Below are 22,254 nucleotides of genomic sequence, written 5' to 3' on the forward strand. Positions count from 1 at the left end.
GCCACATGCTCTTGGCCATACAGAATATCCCTACTACAATGTGGGGAGGGGACTACCTGTGGGTGTGCATACCAGGAAGTGGGGCCATTGGGAGCCATCTTGGAGGCTGGCTACCATAGGCAGAATTTGGGGCCTTTTGTCTCGAATGGAAAATAGTATTGAGAACAATTGGATAGCGTCCAGTTCTGATGGCCCCTAGTATACTCATGAATGATTTTCTCTAGGCATTTCTTTATGGATGTTTTTAGAATTTAAATCCAAACACTTTTTACAGTTTTAGATACATCATTTCAGCTGATGCAGCTTTGATTATTTCGAAGAAAGATGAGCATTCCATACAATTAGGAGTGTAGAAGGCAATCTTGGCCTTATGCCATCATATTTCCTTAGATTCCAAATGGCAAATTAGAATAAAAGTTTCTAGTTTTTGCTTTATAAGCATGGCATTATTTTCAACATACTAAAGGTGGGTGTCAGAAGGGCAGAGAAGTGCCTTAATCATGCAGAAATGATAGATTATGTTTTGTTTTGTTTTTTGATTGTTTTAAATAACCTGTCTTGTGGGTACTTCCACTGCTTATAAATTATACTTATGGATTATTCTCATAAGTGATTTTCTAATTAGTTAGAATAAAAGTCATCAAGGAAAGACAGGAAATGTTGTTGTTCTTCAGAACCTAATAGATAAATCTACGTGACAGAAATATTTCCAACAGGAATATACTTTGAGGTCAAAGGGTTGGATTGTGTTTTCATCATGAAGTGGATCATAACTCAAATATGCACAGTCTAGTGGGCCACACAAACCAAAAACCCATTGTTGTAGAGTCAGTTTCGACTCATGGCGACCTCATGTATTACAGAGTAGAACTGTCTTCTATAGGGTTTTCTCGGCTGTAATCTTCATGGAAGCAGATTGTCTTAGTCATCCAGTCCTGTTATAACAGAAATACCACAAGTGGGAGGCTTTAACAAAGAGAAGTTTATTGTCTCACAGTCTAGTAGCCTACAAGTCCAAATTCAGGGCATCAGCTCCAGAGGAAGAATTTCTCTCTGTCTGCTCTGGAGGAAGTTCCTTGTCATCAATCTTCCTTTGGACTAGGAGCTTCTCAGCACAGGCACCCCAGGTCCAAAGGACATGCTATGCTCCCAATGTTTCTTTCTTAGTGATTTGAGGTCCCCATGTCTCTCTGCTCGCTTCTTTCTTTTATATCTCAAAAGAGAATGACTTAAGATACAACTTAATTTTGTAGATCGGGTTCTGCCTCGTTAATATAACTGCCATTAATATAACTATCTCATTAACATCATAGAGATAAGATTTACAACACATAGGAAAATCACATCAGATGACAAAATGGTGAACAGTCACACAATACTGGGAATCATGGCCTAGCCAAATTGATACACATATTTTGGGGGACATAATTCAATCCATAACACAGATCAACAGGCTTGTCTTCTGTAGTACCTCTGGGTGAGTTTGAACAGCCAACCTTTAGGTTAGTAGTTGAGGGCAAACTGTTTGTGCTACCCAGGGCTCTCATGGTCCACACGCTTACGCTCTTTTCACAGTTCAGTTTCTGAACACTTGTTTTCAAGGTAAACTTCTACAGTCCTTGGGGCAGAGTGGGGCTGAAATGGTTAAGGGTCACCCTGAACAAGGAAAGGCCTAACCCCTCCTTTCCATTCTTTCTGCAAGCAGTGCAGCTTGGCAATTTGTCTTGTCTTATTTTGTTTTATACATTGGGTTCCATGTAAGTACAATTTCATTTCAAGAAAAGGTTTAGCAGCTACAAAAAGAAAGCAAGCTGAAAGCCACTAGACTGGGAAATGCTGTAACTGGAGCTTCTCAGAGGGGCATCCCTGAGCCAATGTGATTTTTTGAGTAACCCACAGAGCGAGCAGAGAGGTCAAATGGGTGGTGCCTCTTCAAAATTCTCCCTTGGGGAAACCAAATTCTTTTCCTAATGATGTTGCTTTTGCTCAAAATGCTGTTAACTGTTGGAATTACTCTCAAAAGCCTCAAGATATTATTTCTAATAGCATTTGTGGTGTTAAATCTCGACCTTCCAAAGGAGGATTTCAGAAACATTCTGAAGTTGTTTGGAGCTTAATCTAGTGCAAGTTTTCTCAATCTTGGCACAATTGACATTTTGGACTTCTTGATTGTGGGGGGCTGTTTGTGCATTGTAGGATGTTTAGCAGCTTGCTTGGCCTCTACACACTAGATGCCAGTCAAATCCCCCTGCCCATCATCACATCCAAAAATGACTCCAGGCGTTGTCAAATATACCTCCCTCCCCAAAAAAAAACTTGTTGTAGTTGAGTTGATTTCAACTCCTGGCAACCCCGTGTGTTACAGAGTAGAACTGAGCTCCATAGGTTTCCTTGGCTGTAATCTTTACAGAAGCAGATTGCCAGGCCTTTCTTCTGTGGTGCTGCTGGGTGAGTTTAGACTGTCAGATTTGGTTACAGTCAAGTGCAAACCGTTTGAGACACCCAGGACTTTGTCAAATGTCCCAGGGGAACGAAACTGTCCCCAGCTGAGAACCACTGGTCTATGACGAACATACAATGAACAATCAAGGTGACAATGTTACTTTTTGTCCAAAACTTGAGGTGTGAGTTTGAAGGACTGACACTGATTTTCATTTGTAGTTGGTTTATATGCTGGCCCTGAAGGCGTTATCCAAACAGAAATGCTAAGAAATTTTGAGTAAAGTTCTGGCATCTCTGGGTTTAGTGTTTTCTCTGCCAAGGTAACTCCTCAGAAGAGAGCATTTAGTGGCACAAACCCTAAAAAACCAAACCCTTTGCCATCAAGTGATTCCCACTCATAACAACCCTATAAGACAGAGGAGAACTGCTGCATAGGGTTTCCAAGACTGTAAACCTTTACAGAAGCCAACAGCCACATCTTTCTCCTGAGGAGCAGCCGGTAGGTTCAAACCACTGACCTTTCAGTTAGCAAATGAGTGCTTAACCATGGCACTGCCAGGGATCCTTTCCTTAGTGACACAATGTCTGGTAAATTTGTTATAAACCAGGCTCTGAACATTTCAGATTCATTTTTTTCCTCACTTTTTTGGAGTCTTTATTAACAGAGAGGAAACTGGTGTGGAAAAAGAATAGTCCTCTCTGCCTTCTAGTTCTTTTCATAAAGTTTGAGAGGGAAACAGGGGAGAAAGCAAATGATTTTTTTTTTTTTTTTTTAATGATATAGTGTGGGTGCCTACCTCAGCTTCTGCCAGGAGGTTTCCTGTGCGTCTCAGTCTTCTTAGATATAAATGCAGTCTTGCATTTGTCACTTGGTAATAAATGATTTTTCTTGCCTACCTGACATTTTTAATAAGTTCACATTTACCCCACGTATCTCCAGGATGGAAACCCTGGTGGTGTAGTGGTTAAGTGCTACAGCTGATAGCCCAAGGGTCAGCAGTTCAAATCTGCCAGGTGCTCCTTGGAAACTCTATGGGGCAGTTCTACTCTGTCCTATAGGGTTGCTAAGAGTCGGAATCGACTTGACAGCACTGGGTTTTTGTCTGGGATCTCCAGGATTGATAACAACAAACGTAAAGTTTTATTTGAATAGAATTTATCACTAATCTATTGCAGCTGTAAGGTGGGGTACCACCAGTTAAAGAGCCTAGGCTTTGTCTCCTGCCCACGTGCTGACATTATGATCAGTCACCTTGGCAGCACTGAGGGTCAAGGGGCATCTGTTTGTCATTGCTTATCACAACAGCGCCATTCACAGAAACATCCAAGAAGCAAACAAGGATGGCATGGACTTGCTTCAATAGATGTCTCTTCGACAGTGTTTTGGAGAGGGGTCCAGAGAAAAAGGGGTTGCTTGGCCCTGAATGTTGGAACTCTATGAGAAATGAAGAGGATATGAGCACGTGGTCTTGGTGATGGGCTGTCCTTGAAGGAGAAGCAGGTATTTTCTCAGTCAGGGAACAATGGCTGGAATGGAAACTTGAATAGAAATTTCAAGGAAAGAGAGAAAGGGAGTTAAACACCAAGGTCTACTACAGCCCCAAATTTAATGGCGTGAGAAATAAATGAATAGAAAAGTAGAACCGGGTTGGATAGATGCTCGTAGTGGAAAAGGCTATATGAGTATCTACAGAAATAAACGGAATTTAATTTCAGGCTACCTTTGTTATGGGTTAAGGTCTTCAAAGGAGGGCAGTGGTGGTTCCATGGTAGAATTCTCGCCTTCCGTGCAGAAGTCCTGGGTTCAATTCCTGACCAATGCACCCCATGAGCAGACACCGCCTGTCTGTCAGTGATGGCTTGTATGTTGTTATGATGCTGATCTGGTTTCAGCAGAGCTTCCAGACTAAGACAGACTAGGAAGAAAGGCCTGGAGATTTCCTTCCATGAAATCAGCCAGTGAAAACCCTGTGGAGCACAACTGATCATGTGGTTGGTGCAGGATCGGGCAGCATTTGGTTACGTTGCACATGAGGTAGCCGTAAGTCAGGGAACAACTTGATGGCAGCTAACAAGTTCTTCAAAAGATAGGGTTAAAAATGATAGTTGCCTGATAGGAAACAGAAAGATAACCTATATAAATTATCTTAACCAGTGCTTGGCACCTGATAAATGATAGATAAAATTATAAAAATTATCATCACCAGTATCATGAATTGCATAAGCACTATTTATTACATATCCCTATATATATCCCTGGTGGCGCAGTGGTTAAGAGCTTGGCTACTAATCAAAAGGTTGGCGGTTCGAATGCACCAGCTACTTCTTAGAAACCCTATGGGGCAGCTCTATTCTGTCCTTTACAGTTGCTATGATTCAGAATCAACTCAAGGGCAACGGGTTTGGTTTTGTATATATATCCAAAGTAAAGGAGAGAACAAAGGCAAACATTGAGATGATTTAGGCCTTCAAGCCATTTGTGACCTTGGTTATCTATTTTAGCCCGGCTTTTAATTACCTGGATAATTCTCTCTACCCTTGTATTAATTTCCTGGGACTACCGTAACAAATTGTCACAAACCGGGTGGCTTAAACCAGAGCCCTGGTGGCGTAGTGGTTAAGAGCTTGGCTGCTAACCAAAAGGTTGGCAGTTCAAATTCACCAGCTGCTCTTTGGAAACCCTATGGGGGCAGTTCTACTCTGTCCTTATGGGGTCACGCTAAGAGTCAGAATTGACTTGACAGCAACAGGTTTGGTTTGGTTAGCTTAAAATGACAGAAATTTATTCTCTCATATTTGTGGAGGCCAGAAGTCTGAAATCAAGGTTTTGGTGAGGCTGTGCTTGCTCCAGAGGCTCTGTGGGAGAATCTGTTCCATTCCCTTCTCCTACCTGCTAGTGGCAATTCTTGGCATTCTTTGACTGGCAGCTGCATCACTTCGGTCTCTGCCTCTGTCTTCACAATGCCTCCTTCTCTGTGTATGTCTTCTCCACTGTGTGTCTGATTCCAAACTCTCCCCCACCCCTCTCTTAAAGGATTCTTGTGATGGCATTAGAGCCCAGTTGGGTAAACCAGGATAAACACTCCTCTCACCATCCTTTAACTTCATCCTATCTTTTGTCATATAAGGTAACATTAAGTCTTTTGCTATACAAGGAAATATTCAGAGTTTCTGGGGATCAGGAAGTGAAACTGATAGTGGGACCACCATCCAGCCCACTATAGCCCTCCACCTCATTTAGAACATGCAGACATGAATTTATTGCTTTTGTATGATCTGAGAGGGTGAGGGTCAGAGATAGAATCCTTTGCAAGCTGTGGCCCATCTGCAGAAGAGGCTATCAGGAGTAACTTTGGTGTTAGGAGGACAGTCTCCTTTTCAGACTTAATGGAGGGCAATACAAAATGGTGGCATTTCCCCCTCCATCCTCTGAGTGAGTGAGCAAAGCAGAACCTTAGAAATTCAGGAATGGAAAGAACCATAGATATCCAGCCTATGGCAATGGATTGTCCTGTAGCAAGGTGCCAGTGTGCAGCTATAACTTTTGACTCTGGCAACTGTTTCCTCTTTACTGTTGGTTACCCTGAGTCCAGGAACACAACGATGAAAATATAAAGACGGAGCTCTAATTTGTCTCTGCTGTCTTTCCAAGGAGATGTTATTTCCTATTACAACAGTGCCATTAACAGAAATGGCCAACAAACAAATGAGGGTGGCACAGACTCTCTTCCTTGTGTGTCTCCTCAATTGTGTTTTGAAGAGGGGTTCTAGGTTAGAAGGGGATTGCTCAACTAACCTAGACAATTCTACTTTTCTGTCCATTTGCTTCTGACAGCATTACATTTGGGGGCTCCAGTAGACCTTGTTCTCTAACTCTCTTTCTTTCCCTGAGTTTTTCTGATCAAGTTTCTGTTCTTGCCTTTGTTTCCTCACTGAGGAAATACAAGCTCCTCCTCCAAGGACAGCCCAGCCCCAGGACCATGTGTTCTTTGGGCTCTTCATTCCCAAAGAGTGCCGTCTCCTGGCTGATATCCTATTCACCACACACCTGGTCTGTCATCAGAGACAACAATTCTGGCTTCTTTCTCCCATCAAGTACAGTGTGGATGGTACTGTTCTGTAGATTTTCCAGCCTTGAAGGTGACCAGTCTTTTTGGAAATTCAGGAAACAGCTATGCTGCTGGGGTAGTATAATCTTGATTATGATTGATTCAGCATGTGTATGGGGAAGTCTGTTAACAGAGTTTGTCTATACGATTTGATTGCATGAAGGAAAATAACTTACCAAGCAAAGACACTATAGGAAAATTCTGCCCAATTTCACCTCCAAGGTATGTTTCTGTTTTCTTAAGAGTCAGGACAGGAGTTACTGGTTGTTGTTGAGTCGAGTCACTTCCTATTCGTGGCAACCCCATGCATGTCAGAATAGAACTAGGCTCCATAGGGTTTTCAATGGCTGATTTTTCAGAAATAGATCGCCAGACTTTCTTTCGAGGACTTGAACCTACAACTTTTTGGTTAGCAGCTGGGCATGTTAACTGTTTGCAACACCTAGGAACGTTGGATAGGTATTAGTTACCAGTTTTCATAAATGTTGAATGTTTATGAATAGCTTATTATAATGCCAGAATGCAGTAGTTCTCAATTAGGAGAGATTTTGTCCTCAAGGGGAGATTTGGCAAAGTCTGGGGACATTTTGTCACAGCTGGCGGGTAGAGGTGCTACTGGCATCTCATCGTTAGAGGCCAGGGATGTTGCTAAACATCCTACGATGTGCAGGATAGCCCCCATGTCGTTGTTGTTAGGTACCATCGAGTTGGTTCCAATTCATAGCGACCCTATGTACAACAGAAAGAAACACTGCCTAGTCCTGCACCATCATCACAATCGTTATGCTTGAGCCCATTGTTGCAGCCACTGGGTCAATCCATCTCGTTGAGGGTCTTTCTCTTTTTTTGGCTGATCCTCTAATTTACCAGGCACGATATCCTTCTCCAGGGACTGGTCCTTCCTAATAATATGTCCAAAATATGCGAGATGAAGTCTCGCCATCTTTGCTTCTAAGGGAGCATGCTGGCTGTACTTCTTCCAAGACAGATTTGTTAGTTCTTCTGGCAGTCCGTGGTATGTTCAATATTCTTCACCAATACCATAATTCAGAGGCATCAGTTCTTCTTTGGTCTTCCTTATTTATTGTCCAGCCTTCACATGCATATGAAGTGATTGAAAACATGGCTTGGATCAGGTGCACTGTAGTCTTCAAGGTGACATCTTTGCTTTTCAACACTTTAAAGAGGTCTTTTGCAGCAGATTTGCCCAATGCAAATCGTCATTTGATTTCTTGACTGCTGGTTCCGTGGCTGTTGATTGTGGAAAAATCCAAGTAAAATGAAATCCCCGACAACTTCAATCTTTTCTCCCTGTATCATGATGTTGCTTATTGGTCCAGTTGTGAGGATTTTTGTTTTCTTTATGTTGAGATGTAATCTGTACTGAAGGCTGTGGTCTTTGATCTTCATCAGTAAATGCTTCAAGGCTTCTTCACTTTCAGCAATCAAGGTTTTGTCATCTGCATATCACTGGTTGTTCATGAATTTAGTCCCTATATCAACGAATTATTTGGTCTAAGTTGTCAATAGTGCTGAGGGTGAGACACCCTGCTATAATGAAAGCAGAGGACAAAATTTTCTCTTGTATCTATTCCCCTCTAAGATCTTTGCCTAGTCCTTAGCCAAAGGGAAAGTTTTCTCCCTGGCATCCAGGAGCAAAAGGACTCGTCTTGTGAAGTGGGCCACACAAAGCACCACAGAGGGGAGAGAAGGAAAACATCTGGATCATTCTTTTCAGGGTGTACTTTCTAGGCCCCCAACCAGTTGACCTCCAGTTGTCCCCGGGCCCTGGGGGGAGGGGAGCATTTTCTTCTGGGTATGTGGACCTTGTTCCTAGCATTCCAGATGGGTATGGGGAGTCAGGTAGGGTCCCTGGGACTCCAGGTCAGGTTGGAAGAGGAGCTGTAGAAGAGGGTCAGGGAGTGAGGAGTCAGGGACCTCTCTGATGTGTAAATATTCCCAAACAACAAGGGCTCAATGGTGGATTATAAGTGGGGAAACAAGCACTTTCCTAGCACACGAATCTGATCTGTGACTGTCTGGCTTTTAAATTCTCCTGGGACTGCCCAGTGCAGGCAGCATAAACTCTGAACATCTTTGCAAGGCATAGATGTCCTCACCCCTCTTAATATTTTCACGGACACCCCTTTAAATGCTCCTGATTTGTACTTAGCTGTGTGAAAGCGTTTCATATTTTTTTGGGAAACCCTGGTGGCCTAGTGGTTAAGTGCTACGGCTGCTAACCAAAAGGTCGGCAGTTCGAATCTGCCAGGGGCTCCTTGGAAACTCTATAGGGCAGTTCTACTCTGTCCTATAGGGTCACTATGAGTCGGAATCGACTCCACGGCAGTGGGTTTGGTTGGGTTTTGGTGACCATGGCAATGAGGCCATCCTTTTTCTCTGGTTCTGGAATGACTCTAAATTCTGGTCTCTACTAACCCCTGTAAAATTCCTCCTCCTCAGATCCCCTCTGTCTACACCTCCTTTGCTTGGCTTCTTACCTGGATGCCCCTCTTGCTTAGCAACTGTTTATATTCTCACCTTGATTTGGGATGTTAACTTTGCCCTGGCCCGGGACGCCTTTAGAATGCTACTTCTGGAAAATGCCTTGGGCACTCAGAGCCCTGCTGGTTCACCTGGCAGACCCCACAGTGCCTCCGCAGCCCTTCTGGTCTGTGCAAAGGAATCCAGCCAGCATCTGTGATTTTGGACCTACACTCTTCTGCAACCTCGTCTCCCCCTCGTACGTGATTGAACCCTATGTCTCAGCCATACTTATTTTCTTACAATTTTCTATATGCACTGGACTATTTCCTGTCTCATGCCTTTTTATATACTCTTTCCTCTGCTTAGAATGAAATACCCTATTTTGTACTTTTGGCAAACTCCTTATTATCATTCAAAACTCTGGACAAAGATTATCTTCCTTGCCAACTATCTTGCCATCCTCAGAAAAAGCTAGCATTATGTAATTTAAATATTAGATTATATTGCATGTTATAATGTGTATTATTATTATATTAAATTATTATAATTATTTATGTAATTATATAAACTAGCACTTATCATACTGTATTACCCCAGATTCCACATCTATAAAGTGGGGATAATAATACTGCCTTTTCATAAAGCTGATAGGTCAATGAAATAACACATGCAAAGCTGGCACATAGTAGTTGCTCAATAAATGCTAACTGTCATTGTTATTATTAAGGCTGTGATTGTTATTGTCTAAGTTCTGCATCTGATAGTCCAAGTATTTAGTGGATTAACTTATCTAACCCTCATAGCTACCTATTGATGTACATGCTGTTGCTATTCCCATTTTACAGAGGAAGAAAAAGAAGCACAGAGAGGTTAAGTAACTTGCAGAAGACCACAATTGAATTTGACAGGAGAGGTTACTGGGCCTGACTCAGGGCCTCTGAGCAAGGGGGTGACATGATGAAAGTACACTGGGGAGATTCACTGGCAGAGAAGTGTGGATGGGTCTGGAGAAGGGGCCCCACAGGGCTGTTGCAATGGCCTGTGTTCTCAAGGGCAGGCAGAAGTGTGGGGGGGAAATATTGAAGGCTGGGGCCACACTGGTCAAACTAGGCAAGCTGATGCTAACAACGGTGTGAACTTGCACTTGTTCAGACTTCATGACATCTTCACTCTGGCAGAGGAGGGGTGAACCGGAGAGGCACTGAGTGGAGATGACAGAGCTTGGTCACAGATTGCATAGAGGGGTTGAAGGCCAGAGAGGGGCCAATGATGACTGATTTCTTGTTTGAGAGGCCAGTGGTGTTACTGACAGATGTGAGGAAGCTGGGAAGGTGACCCATGCTGGGAGGGCAGCTGGTGAATTTGCTTTTAAAGAGCAGATTCCAGGCTCATTGAAGTGTAGAAAGCCCTTCCTTCATCTATAGAGTCACCGTGACTTACCACCATCAAGCTGATTTTATATTTTGTTTTTTTTATTACATAGCAGGAGGGAGGGTTGGTAACATGTCAGAGTTTCACGTAACTAGGATGTCAAAAGTTGGAAAAGAAAGTCTCTTTGGAGCCCTGATATGTCTGCTGAGCAATTTCTACCAACTATGTGGAAATGATGTGTGTAGCTTTGAATGATTAATTATTTTCCAAAGTTAGAAAAATATACAACTTCTTATGCTTAGTCAATAATTAGTGAATAATAAAGTCTACCAAAGAACTTCTGTAATTTTTTCAAGTACTAAATGTTTTACTTCTCAAATATCTGTTTTTCTCAGTCATTGAGTGCTATTCAACCATTTAACTGGTTAATATGAGCACCCAAGATAAATAAATGGAGACCTTTTAACCTGTAGACTTTGAGTGACAGCTTGGACTAAACCATCGGCTTTCTACCAAAAGAAAACACAAAGGCAGCTCTTAATGAAGTTAGACACGGACATGTTTTGAAGGTCAGGTAGTTTATTTATTTATTTTTTTGAGGGAGAGGAAGGGTAAAGAATTAAACTTTATAAATTATCTATATTTTTTCAGTCTCAGGAAGAAATGCCAATTCAGTTTTGTGAGACAAAAACTGCATAAAATGACTCAAATTATTATAAATTACAGAAGAGGTCTAGACATTCTGAGCTTTCTAAATTAAAGCAGTTTCTCCCTGTTCTGTTACAAAAATGCTCTTCTGTACAATGATTTTGTACCATTTAGGTACTTCTGATCAAACACCTGAAAAAAATATATAATGTTTTTCATTCTCTCAAAATGATTTAGACTTGAAATGGAAATACTTTCATATGAATTCATGGTTTGTGCAATTCCGGAAAATGGAATACTAAAGTGTTCTAGATGAGGTTCAATTCAAACACACATGCGTGCACGCGCACTCACACACACGCACGCACACATGCACACACGCAGGCGCAAACACAGTATCTGAGAAAGGGAAAGTCCATCAGGGAGGCTGAAGAGCACAAGTTGAATAACAACAATAGATGTACTGAAGAAAGTTCCCAGAAGCAGGCTGCCTGACCAGGAAAATGCTTTCTTGTTGCTGCCTTAGTTCAATATTAAATTGCTCCAGTGTTCTCATGGGATTGTATATTAATTTTATGGACACTTCTGTTGGAATGATTTCCTCCTGAATCAGGCTGATTTGATTTCTGCCTGTCTTGTCAGTGCTTCTTTTCTAAAATGAGTCACTAGAAACATAGGGTGTGATCCCACACTTGGTTGTGTTAGAAGAGTTGTCATGAAGAGACATTAGAGGCTTGCCCTGGTGGTGCAGTGGTTAAGTGACACAGTTGCTAACCAAAAGATCGGCAGTTCGAATCCACCAGCCACTGCTTGGAAACTCAATGAGGCAGTTCTGCTCTGTTCTCTAAGGTCACTATGAGTGGAATTGACTCGATGGCAAAGGGTTTTTTTTTTTAGTCCTGAAAGGAGATGTATTTTCAGGTGGGGGAAAGGAGAGATGGGTCAAAGTGCCTGGTTTGTCAGTTTGCTTCCTGGCATTACCTCAAAAGAGAATACACTCAGAAGAGCCCAATTAAGGGGCAGGGCTGCTGGGCATTTGCTCAGAGGTGTTAAAACATCACTGGAAAAAATGGAAATATCATGCCAATTAATTCAGGTTATTACAAGTAACCAGAGAAGTAGAGAGCACCCCCAATGTAACTTAAAAAACAAAACATTCCCTTCCAATTCCTCCTCTTAAAAACAAACAAACAAACAAACGAGTTGCTGTGAATTTGACTCCAACTCGTGGCGATACCATGTGTTTCAGGGTAGAGCTGCTTCACAGGGTTTTCAGTGGCTGTGACCTTTTGGAAGCAGATCACCAGGCCTTTCTTCTGAGTGCCTCTGGGTAGATTCGAACTGACCACCTTTTGGTTAGTAGCCAAGTGCTTAACTGTTGTTATCACCCAGAGACTCCATAATTCCTCCTGTACTCCCCACTAAATTAATATTGAACTCAACATAGATATGAAGAGACTCCAGATTGTTGGGCTGCCTGAAGCACCCATGCATCCAGGTCCCCTTCTGTGGCCGGGTGCACTCACGTGCTCACCCGCTTCTCTGACCACCCTCTGCCTGTTGAGGTCACAGCACCCCGAGTGTGCCCAAAGCAGGAGGTGTGGCAGGGAAGCTATTCTCAGTTGTGTCCAAAATGGATACTTTATCTTAACACTCTATCCTGGAAATGCGGTCCAGTCAATCCTGAATTATTTCCCCGTTAAAAAACAATCCCTAATATTATTTTCTCTAAATATGTTTCATCGTTTCTTCCTGGAATGACTGACCCTAAATTCCTGCCTTGTCAAGCCGTGTTCTATGTTCACAAGGCCTGCCTGGCCCGTTGCTTCTCCCTCATGCACCTCCATGACTTCTATCCTTCCTTCTTTCAGCCTAGGCTTCCCAGTCCCTCCCTCATCCATAGCCACCCCCAGCTGCCACGAGTGCGCTGCCTGTGGGTAGGATGGGCTCAGCTGTGGAATGGAACTTGATTGAGAGACTTTAATCAGGGTCACATTAAAAAGAAAAAAGAAAAAAAATATATATATACACATATATATTTGGTGAAAATATACACATCGAAACCTGCTCCCATTTAACAACTTCTACACACATTGTTTTTTTCTTTTTACACACATTGTTCAGTGACCTTAGTTACATTCTTCACATTGTGTCAACATTCTCCTTACTTCTGCTTTAGTTGTTTCAACCCCATGAGTTTAGACTCACTGCCCCCTAAACAGCTCATCTATGCTTTAGGGTTACCATTGTCCATTTGGTCTCATAAAGGCCTCATAGAGATATTTTTTTTTTTCTTTTAAGAGTATAATACTTGCCGGTGCCATGTGTTACTTTTTGAACTATGCTATTTTGTACTTTAGAGATGACTTCATGGGATAGTTTTGGTTCGAGGTTTGAAGAGTATCCCAGGGCAATTATCTCAGGGTTCCTCCAGTCTCAATGGGTCCAGTAAACTGCATTCTTTAGAAATTTGAAATCCTGTTCTGTATTTTTCTCCCTTTCTATCAGGATCCATCTGTTTATCTAATCAGGGTCACATTTTTAAAGAACTATATCCAGACCTTGATAAGAAGCTGCTGGAGTGAAAATGTTAGTTTATAATTTTTGTGTCTAAGGCTGCTAGACTCTATGGAATTTCACACAGGCTATGAAAAAATGTTTTCATTGTAAAAGAAACATAGAAAAGGGACAGTCCCCAACTGGTTACAGTAAGAAAAAAGATGTGTTACATGTGATTATAGGGTCTCCGTGGAAACCCTATGAGGCAGTTCTACTCTGTCCTATAGGATCGCCATGAGTTGGAATAGACTCAATGGGAATGAGTTTTTTGGATCCACTGAGTATCTTTGTTTCAAGACCTCTGCCTTACTCAGCTTCAAGTTAAATTTCAAGATAAGTATCCCAGGCCACAGAGTGATTAAAAACGTAACTGGTCAGAAGTCCACCCCAAAACGTTGCCTGATAATAAGCTTAGAGGGTTATTTACATTTAAGTATTCTGTACATTTAAATAATCTTAGAAAATTCTTGCTCCAAAGCAATCAATTTTATTGGTGTATTTTAGGTGGGTAGCAAATCCATGCATGGAAGAAAATTAACCTTTATCAAGCTACTCAGGAGTTTTATATGTATTATCTTGTTTACTCTTTAGAAAAAGCCTACATGGACAAGCATTAGTTAGGGTTAGTGTTAAGCTGCTGAAACAAATTTGTTGTTGTTAGGTGCCCTGGAGTCAATTTTCAACCTTAATGACCCCATGTGACAGAGTAGAACTACCCCATAGGGTTTTCTAGGCTGGTGCAACAATTAAGCTCTTGCTGCATACCAAAAGATTGGCAGTTCAAACCCACCCAGTGGCCCCACAGGAGAAAGATCTGGCTGAAACAAATAAACCCCCCAAATTTCGGTGACTTAACACCATGGGTTATTTTACATTTATAAAAACAGTCCTACTTGGTTCTAGGACAAAGGTGTCAGGTGTAGGATTGGGACCTCTGCTCCACTCAGAGCTTCAGGGACCCAGGGTAATGGAAGCCCTGCTGTCTACAACTCGTGGTTTCAAGGTGGCTCCAGATGTCAACATCCAGAGGTAGGAAGTGAGTGGAGCTTGGAAAAGTGCTTGTGGGAGTTTTCACGGTTCTGGCCTAGAAGTTAAAAAACACCATCATTCTGCTCCCATTTCACTGATTAGACCTGAATCTCATGAACACCCCTGACTTCAAGGATGGCTGGTAAACGTAGCCTAGCTGTGTACCCAGGGAAAAGAGGACATGGAACCTACGATGAATAGCTAATGGTCTTGGCCACTGGCACTAACTGGTAGAAATCATTGTCCCCATTTTACTGATAAGGCAGCTGGAACTTATCCAAGATGACTCAGCTAGTGAGTGACTGAGAAAATATTGGGGGTAGAGGGACTCTTTCCTGGCATTTCTGAAGAAAAAGCCTATTGAAGCATCGCAGGAATTATTATCGTTACTTATTGAGCATTGTACCTTATTTCACAGTGATACCGAGATGTGGATTTTTATTACCTGACAAGTGCCAGGCAAGGAAACTGAGGCTCAGAACTAGGTGGAACTGGGGTGCAAACTCATTTCGAACAAATAAACAAATCTGTCTGGAAGGAAGTACAGCCAGAATGCTCTTTAGAGGATGGCAAGACTTCATCTCACTTACTTTGGACATGTTATCAGGAGGGACCAGTCCCTGGAGAAGGGCCTCATGCTTGGTAGAGGGTAGTGAAAAAGAGGAATATCCTGAATGATATGGACTGACACAGTGGCTGCAACAATGGGCTGAACCATAGCAAGGATCATGAGGGTGGCGCAGGACCAGGCAGGGTTTCATTCTCTTGTACGTAGGGTCGCTATGAGTTGGAACCAACTTGACACCACCTAACAACATTTTTTAGCCATGCTCTATAATGCTTCCTACATCACCTCCTTAGAGAACCAGCCCTGGATTCATCATAGCAATGATGGAGGTTAGAGGGGGAGGTTCAACTAGGTTAGCTCTAAAATTTCCTTGTGCACGTTTTGCCCTTTGTTAAGCACAATTTTCTTCTATTCCTGCTGTTGAAAAAAATCAATGCTCCCATCCTTTCGTGCAGCGTGGTTTGGAAGTCTAAGTGACAAAATAAGCCTTTAAATTGCGTGTTAACAGTACTACCTTTCCCCACGTATTCAAAGACCAAACCAAACCAAACCCATGGCCATTGAGTCGATTCCAGCCCATGGCAATCCTGTCTGTGTGTTATAGAGTAGAATTGCTCCATAGGGTTTTCTTGGCTGTAATCTTTATGGAAGCAGATCGCCAGGCCTTTTTTCCGTGGCACCACCAGGTGGGTTTGAGCCACCAAACTTTTGGTTGGTAGTCAAGCACAAACCGCTGGCACCACCCAGGGTGGCACAGAAGAAAGGTGTGGCGATGTGCTTCTGAAAAGGTCAAAGCCTTGAAATTTCTGTGGAGTATAATTCTATTCTGTAACACGTGGAGGTACCATGAGTTGGAATCGACTCAACAGCAACAGGTTTTTTGGAACAAAGACATTTCCTCGCAAAGGAAGGGTGATGGGACTATGGGGATTATCATCATGAACACATCTTTACTGAGCTGAAGTTCTGGTGGCACAGTGGTTGAGAGCTGTGGCTGCCAACCGAAAGGTCTGCAGTTTGAATCTACCAGTGGCTCCTTGGAAGCTCTATGGTGCATTTATACTGTCCCATAGGGTTCATATGAGTCGGAATCTACTTGATGGCAATGGCTTTGGTTTTCAGTTTGGTAACTACAGAGGAGCTCATGCTATTGGACACTGGGAAATAAAACCGTAGGATCTCTGTCCTCCCTGGGCTTACAGATAACTGGGGAGAAGGAATACGGATACATAAGATAAATGGCAACCCAGGGTGTAGCTTTCTGGGAGCCAGAGGATCAGTGCCAATTGTAAGTGCTATAGGATGGCTGGGAGATGGTTTTTGAGCAGTCACTAAAGTGCTGGCCTCAGTCTGGGGTGATTTCACATCTTACTGCATTAATCCTACGGGAACTCAATGGCAGGAGTAATCTCTGGGGACTGGGATGGTCAGAAAGTCTTCAGAGAGAGACTTGAGCTGGGATGAATTATACGGTGATATTTCTCAGCAGTAATGAAAGGTGGCTGTACTGAAACCCAGGGCATAATTTCTCAGTGGCTGGCTGCTCCAGATAGTAATAGCTTCAATGCCCTTCAGAATGGATTTTTTCTGAGTCTGTGAAGATGTATGAGGTGTGCCCAGCAGGTGAGCGTTCTTCCATTTGCCTTCCACCTATTGCGCTAATTAACCACATTTTGCTCCTCTTGGTCTGTTCTTCCAAGCCTCCAGAAGTTCTGGAACATTGCTGCTGCAGCTGAAATGGCAGTTCACTGAGTGGAAATTATGCACAGAGAGGAAAAAAGAACTTTCAAGTCCTTTTCACACTGGTGGTGGGGGTGGAAGCAAGGAGATGGTAGGGTTGGGCTGCAGTACAAAGGCAAAGATTGATTCTGGAAATATTTCCTCCTATTTCTGAGTCTTTTTACTGATGTTATTTCTGCTGCTTTGCTTCTTGTATAGAATTCATTTAGGTTCATGGCAGGAGGCTCTCAGATTCATACTCTTCCACCTGGAGTTAGGAAATAATGGTAAAAAATGTTTATTGAGGACTTACTATAAATTTACGCCCTCTGTGTGGATTATTTTATTTAATTCTTATAATAATGTAGTTACATTTTACAGATGAGGAAATTAGACTTAAAGAGGTTGAACAACTTGCTTAAGATTACACCACTAATGAGAAGTGTAAGGCGTTCCTGGGTGGTGCAAATTGTTAAGCACTTAGCTACTAACTAAAAGGTTGGCGGTTCGAATCCACCCAGAGGTACTTCGGGAATAAGGTCTGGTGATCTATTTCTGAAAGATCACAGCCGTTGAAAACCCTGTGGAGCCGCAGTTCTATTCTAAAACACATGCGGTTGTCATTAGCTGGAATTGATTCGACAGCAATTTTGTTTTTAAAGAAGTGTGAAGAGGAGTTGGAACCCTTGATCTTTTAAGTTTTTTTAAAAAATATAACTCACGTATTTAAAGTTCAATGTTTTTAAATATATTCACAGAGTTGTACAACCACCACCATAATCAATTTTAGGACATTTTTATCTCCCCCAAAAGGAACCCTGTACCCATTTCTCCCCACCGTCCCCCATCCCTGTTGTTGTCATTGTTGGGTACCATTGAGTTGGTTCCAACTCATAGCAACCCCATGCACAACAGAATAAAACACTGCTCGGTCCTGCGCCAGCCTCACAATCATTGCTATGTTTGAGCCTGTTCTTGCAGACACTGTATCAATCCATCTTGTTGAGGATTTTCCTCTTTCCTAGGCAACCACTGATCTCTTTTCTGTCTTTATAGATTTGCCTGTTTTATATAAATGGAATCATGCAGTACCTGTGACTGGCTGCTTTCACTTAGCATAATGTTTTTAAGATTCATGCATGCTGTAGCATGTATCAGTACTTCACTCCTTTTTAAAGCCAAGTTATAGTCCTTGTATGGACATACCACATTTTATTTACTCATCCATCAGTTGATGGACATTTGGGTTGTTTCTGTTTTTTTTGGCTATTATGAATAATGCTGCTATAAATATTCATGTATAATTTTTGTGTTGACTTATGCTTTCATTTCTCTTGAGTATCTACCTAGGAGTGAAATTGCTGGGTCTTACTGTAGCTCTCTGTTTAACCTTTTGAGGAACTACCAAACTGTTTTCCACAACAATTGCATAATTTTACATTTCTGCTAACACGGAACCTTCAATTTTAGCCATTAACTAAAAATCATTTACATTTGATTACTTCCTTTCATAAAAAAAAAAAAAAATCCATATAGCATACTAAAGCTCTAATAAACCCAGTTAGAAATCAGAGAGTTTTCTTAAAGAGAAATCTTAAAGCTGAACTCTGGGTTGGAAGCTTTGGCTCTTTTCCATGTCAAGAAGTCAACTGAAGCAAGTGCTGAAGAGGTAAATGATGGGAGCTACCATATTTGTATGTCCCTTTATTCCCTGAGGCATTAGGGGGGTTTTCTGCTTATTTCTAGGATGGAGTGGTTTCTAGCAGTACAAACATGCAGGGGCTGCAACCGCCCAGAATTGTCTACGATTCTGAAAAGTCACTGACATTTGCTGAAAGACAGCACACAAAGGAAGACATGCATAATATCTATGCATATGTCACGCTGATCTCTTGAGAAGTTAGGTACGCTGGGCATCAAGTTCACAACTGGTTGCTTGCAACTGAGCATAAACTTCAAGGCCATTCTTTTAAAATGAAATAGAAGAAGAGGAACAAGAAAGTAATTCTTTTTTTTCTTTTTTCCTTGCCTGCAACAGTTTTTTGAAAAGGGCCCAAAAGGTGATTTCCAACAAGGTACACTTGAATGAGTCTTGAAGCGTTCTGTCTGGGAACGGAAGGGCATTTGTTGAGTGCTTATTCTGAGTGCACTGGGCGAAGATGAGGAGAACATATGCCATGGTCTGTGCCCTCTGGGAGTTTCTATCCTGTGTTATTACAGAATAACTCAGTGCTAAACCGTGACTGGAAGTGCTGGAGGAGTCCAGAGAAGGGAGAGGTGGGTGTGCTGGAGTGGTGGTTAAGAAAGCTTACACAGGAAGTGGGGCTGGCTTTAGAGAAAGCCAAGCCTAGGACTTGGTTAGGCTGGAAAGAATGGCATGGCCATTCCAGGTGGGGTAGCAACACGCCCAGATGACAAAAACCAGAGTGTATTTAGGGGTCAGTGGACAGCCGGGCTCAGCTGGGGCAGAAAGTATGTATGAAAGTTGGAGCAAGAGAAGGTTAGAAAGCAGCATGGTGTCATGGGGAGAGCTTTAGATGGGGAATTTGGACACATGGATTCTGCATTCAGATCTGCCACTAACTAGTGTTGTGGCTCGTTGTTGTTGTTGTTGTTAGGTGCTACCGAGGCAACTACAACTCAGAGCGACCCCACGTACAACAGAACAAAACGTTGCCTGGTCCTGTGCCGTCCTTACTGTTGTTGGCATGTTTTGTGGCTTAGGCTCTGCGATTTAACAACGTAGAGCTTGTTTCTTCATCTGTAGTCTATGGAGGTTGCGCTAGTCCTGGTTCTGAAATCTGGTTTCATGTTAAAAATCCCTGAGTGTTTATTTAAAATATAGATTCCTCAGTTCCAACCCTGGAGACCACGTTTCCATAAGTATGACGTGTGGCCCAAGAAGGGTGGTTTTCTTGGCTACATTTCGGAATCACCCGGGGAGCTTTTAAGAAACCCTAGTGGTGTAGTGGTTAAGACCTATGGCTGTTAACCAAAAGGTTGGCAGTTCAAATCTATCAGCAGCTCCTTGGAAGTTCTATGGGGCAGTTGTATTCTGTCTTATAGGGTTGCTGTGAGTCGAAATCCACTCGACGGCAACGGGGTTTTGTTTGTTTGTTTGTTTTTTTGGTTTTAGGGAGCTTTTAAAACTAGTTTGCCTAGGCTCCACCTCCAAAGATTCTGTTTCAATGGGCCTTGGGTGCAGCCTAAGCTTTGGGAGTTTTCAAAGCTCCCCAGGTGATTCTAATGGGCAGTCACATTAAGAAACACTCATCTCTGGTTGATTCTAAAGTACTGCAGGACTGGCTAGAGACTCCATTGGAATGGAAGATCTCTAAATCTAATCCTAACTCACGGACTTTGATTCTGTGCGAAGTTTGCTATCAGGTAGTAAACAAAAAACAACAAACCCATTGGTAGTCAACTCTATAGGACAGGGTAGAACTGCCCCATACGGTTTCCAAGAAGCACCTGGTGGATTTGAACTGCCATCTTTTTGGTTAACAGTTGTAGCTCTTAACCACTAAGTCATCAGGGTTTCCAGGTGATATCCAAAAAAACAAAAAACCAAAGCCAGTGCCATCGAGTCGATTCCGACTCATAGCCACCCTATAGGACAGAGTAGAACTGCCCCATAGAGTTTCCAAGGAGTGCCTGGCGGATTTGAACTGCTGACCCTTTGGTTAGCAGCCGTAGCACTTAACCACTACGTCACCAGGGTTTCCTTCCAGGTGATGGAGGGTCTTAAATGCTGGATTAAGGGATTTATACTTTGAAGTTAGTGGAAGACATGTAAGGTGTTTGAGCAGAGGGCTATTAACAATCTCACCTGTGTGCATTTCATTGCTTTGGCATATGATAGCCACCACTTGGGAAAGAATGGAAAACTGCCTCTTCATTCAAGCTTTTAGCTGGAAAGGAGTGGCCTTTGCCAGCTCCATTATGTGACTCTGGGGTCTAGTGTCTGCACAGCACAGAGGCTATAAGAGAAGGGAACAGAAACAGAGAAAGGTAAGAGGTGGCAGGGTGGTGTGGCATGGTCTTAACCACCTGTGGGCTGGAGACAACGGCAGGTAGGGAGGATTTTAAGTAACATTGGATCACAGAGTGAGACAGTTACTAGACTTTTCAATTGTCTTTTTCATTCTCTGATGAATCTAGGAGAAAATCTCTACTGAGCAGGGGTTGCCTCTACCAGCTATCACTTGCCAATCTCCCCTTTTGATGAAGAAAGGGCAGACCCCAGGCTTAGAGCCCTATGCAGATGATGGTATCTAGGTAGAATTTAGCAATAGGCTCTTATCTAAAACCGTCTGGTCCCTGAGTTTCAGAGACTTCAGGTAGGGTCCTTCCATTTCCAGCACCTGAAGCTGGTTTTCCATTTACAGTAGTGAATCAATGTTTCCTTCTTAAATAAAATTGAGTAAAAATGTGAGTTGATTTAAAGAGAAATGTTAAATTATAGCACAGGTGGCAGGGTGAGGCAGAAAGGAAAATTATGAACCAACCCATTGCTGTCAAGATGTTTCCAACTCATGGCCACCCCATGTGTTACAGAGTAGAACTGAGCTCCATAGGGTTTTTTTGTCTATAATCTGTATGGAAGAAGATTGCCAGGGCTTTCTTCCACAGCAACCCTGGGTGGGTGCAAACTACCAACATTTTGGTTAGCAACTGAGCTCAAACCATTTGTGCCATCCAAAATCAAAGACCAAACCCATTGCCGTCAAGTTGGTTCCATCTCACTGCACCCCTCCGGGACCTAAAATTGTGTACAAATAAATGACCTTCAGGAAGCATTGGTGGGTCCTTTCTAGAACCAGGACTGGGAGTCAGCAGCCCCATTCCTTCTTCTAGCACTGACAGGTTTTCTCATGTCTCTAGTCTGTAACAGTGGGGTCCTGACTGAATAGTTTTTAAAATTCCTTCCAGGTCTGAGATTCTGTGTCTCTCTGACAATATTTCTAAAATGCGGTCCCTTCCCCAGGAGACTGATCATACTTGGTTATTTCCAGTGGTCATGTCACCACCTTGTCTCCCATTCGGGGTTGAGAACATGTGGGCAGCTCCTTGGGACTAACCCTGGCACCATTCCCGAGAGACCACCAGCCCCAGAGTCCCTCGGAAATTGCAGGGCAACAACATTTTAAGGAATTTGGACCCTGCAGGCTAAAACACTAAAATCTTTCAAGGGAGAAGAAAATGAATAAAACATAATTGAAACCAAAACAAACCAAGCGGCCTCAGAGTTAACAACTGGACTTTCCCCCATTTTCAAGTTTTGTTGTTGTTGTTGTTGGGGGAATGGCTGTTTCTTTCCCT

This window comes from Elephas maximus, chromosome 6 (genome assembly GCF_024166365.1).
Source record: "Elephas maximus indicus isolate mEleMax1 chromosome 6, mEleMax1 primary haplotype, whole genome shotgun sequence".
Lineage (NCBI taxonomy): Eukaryota > Metazoa > Chordata > Mammalia > Proboscidea > Elephantidae > Elephas > Elephas maximus.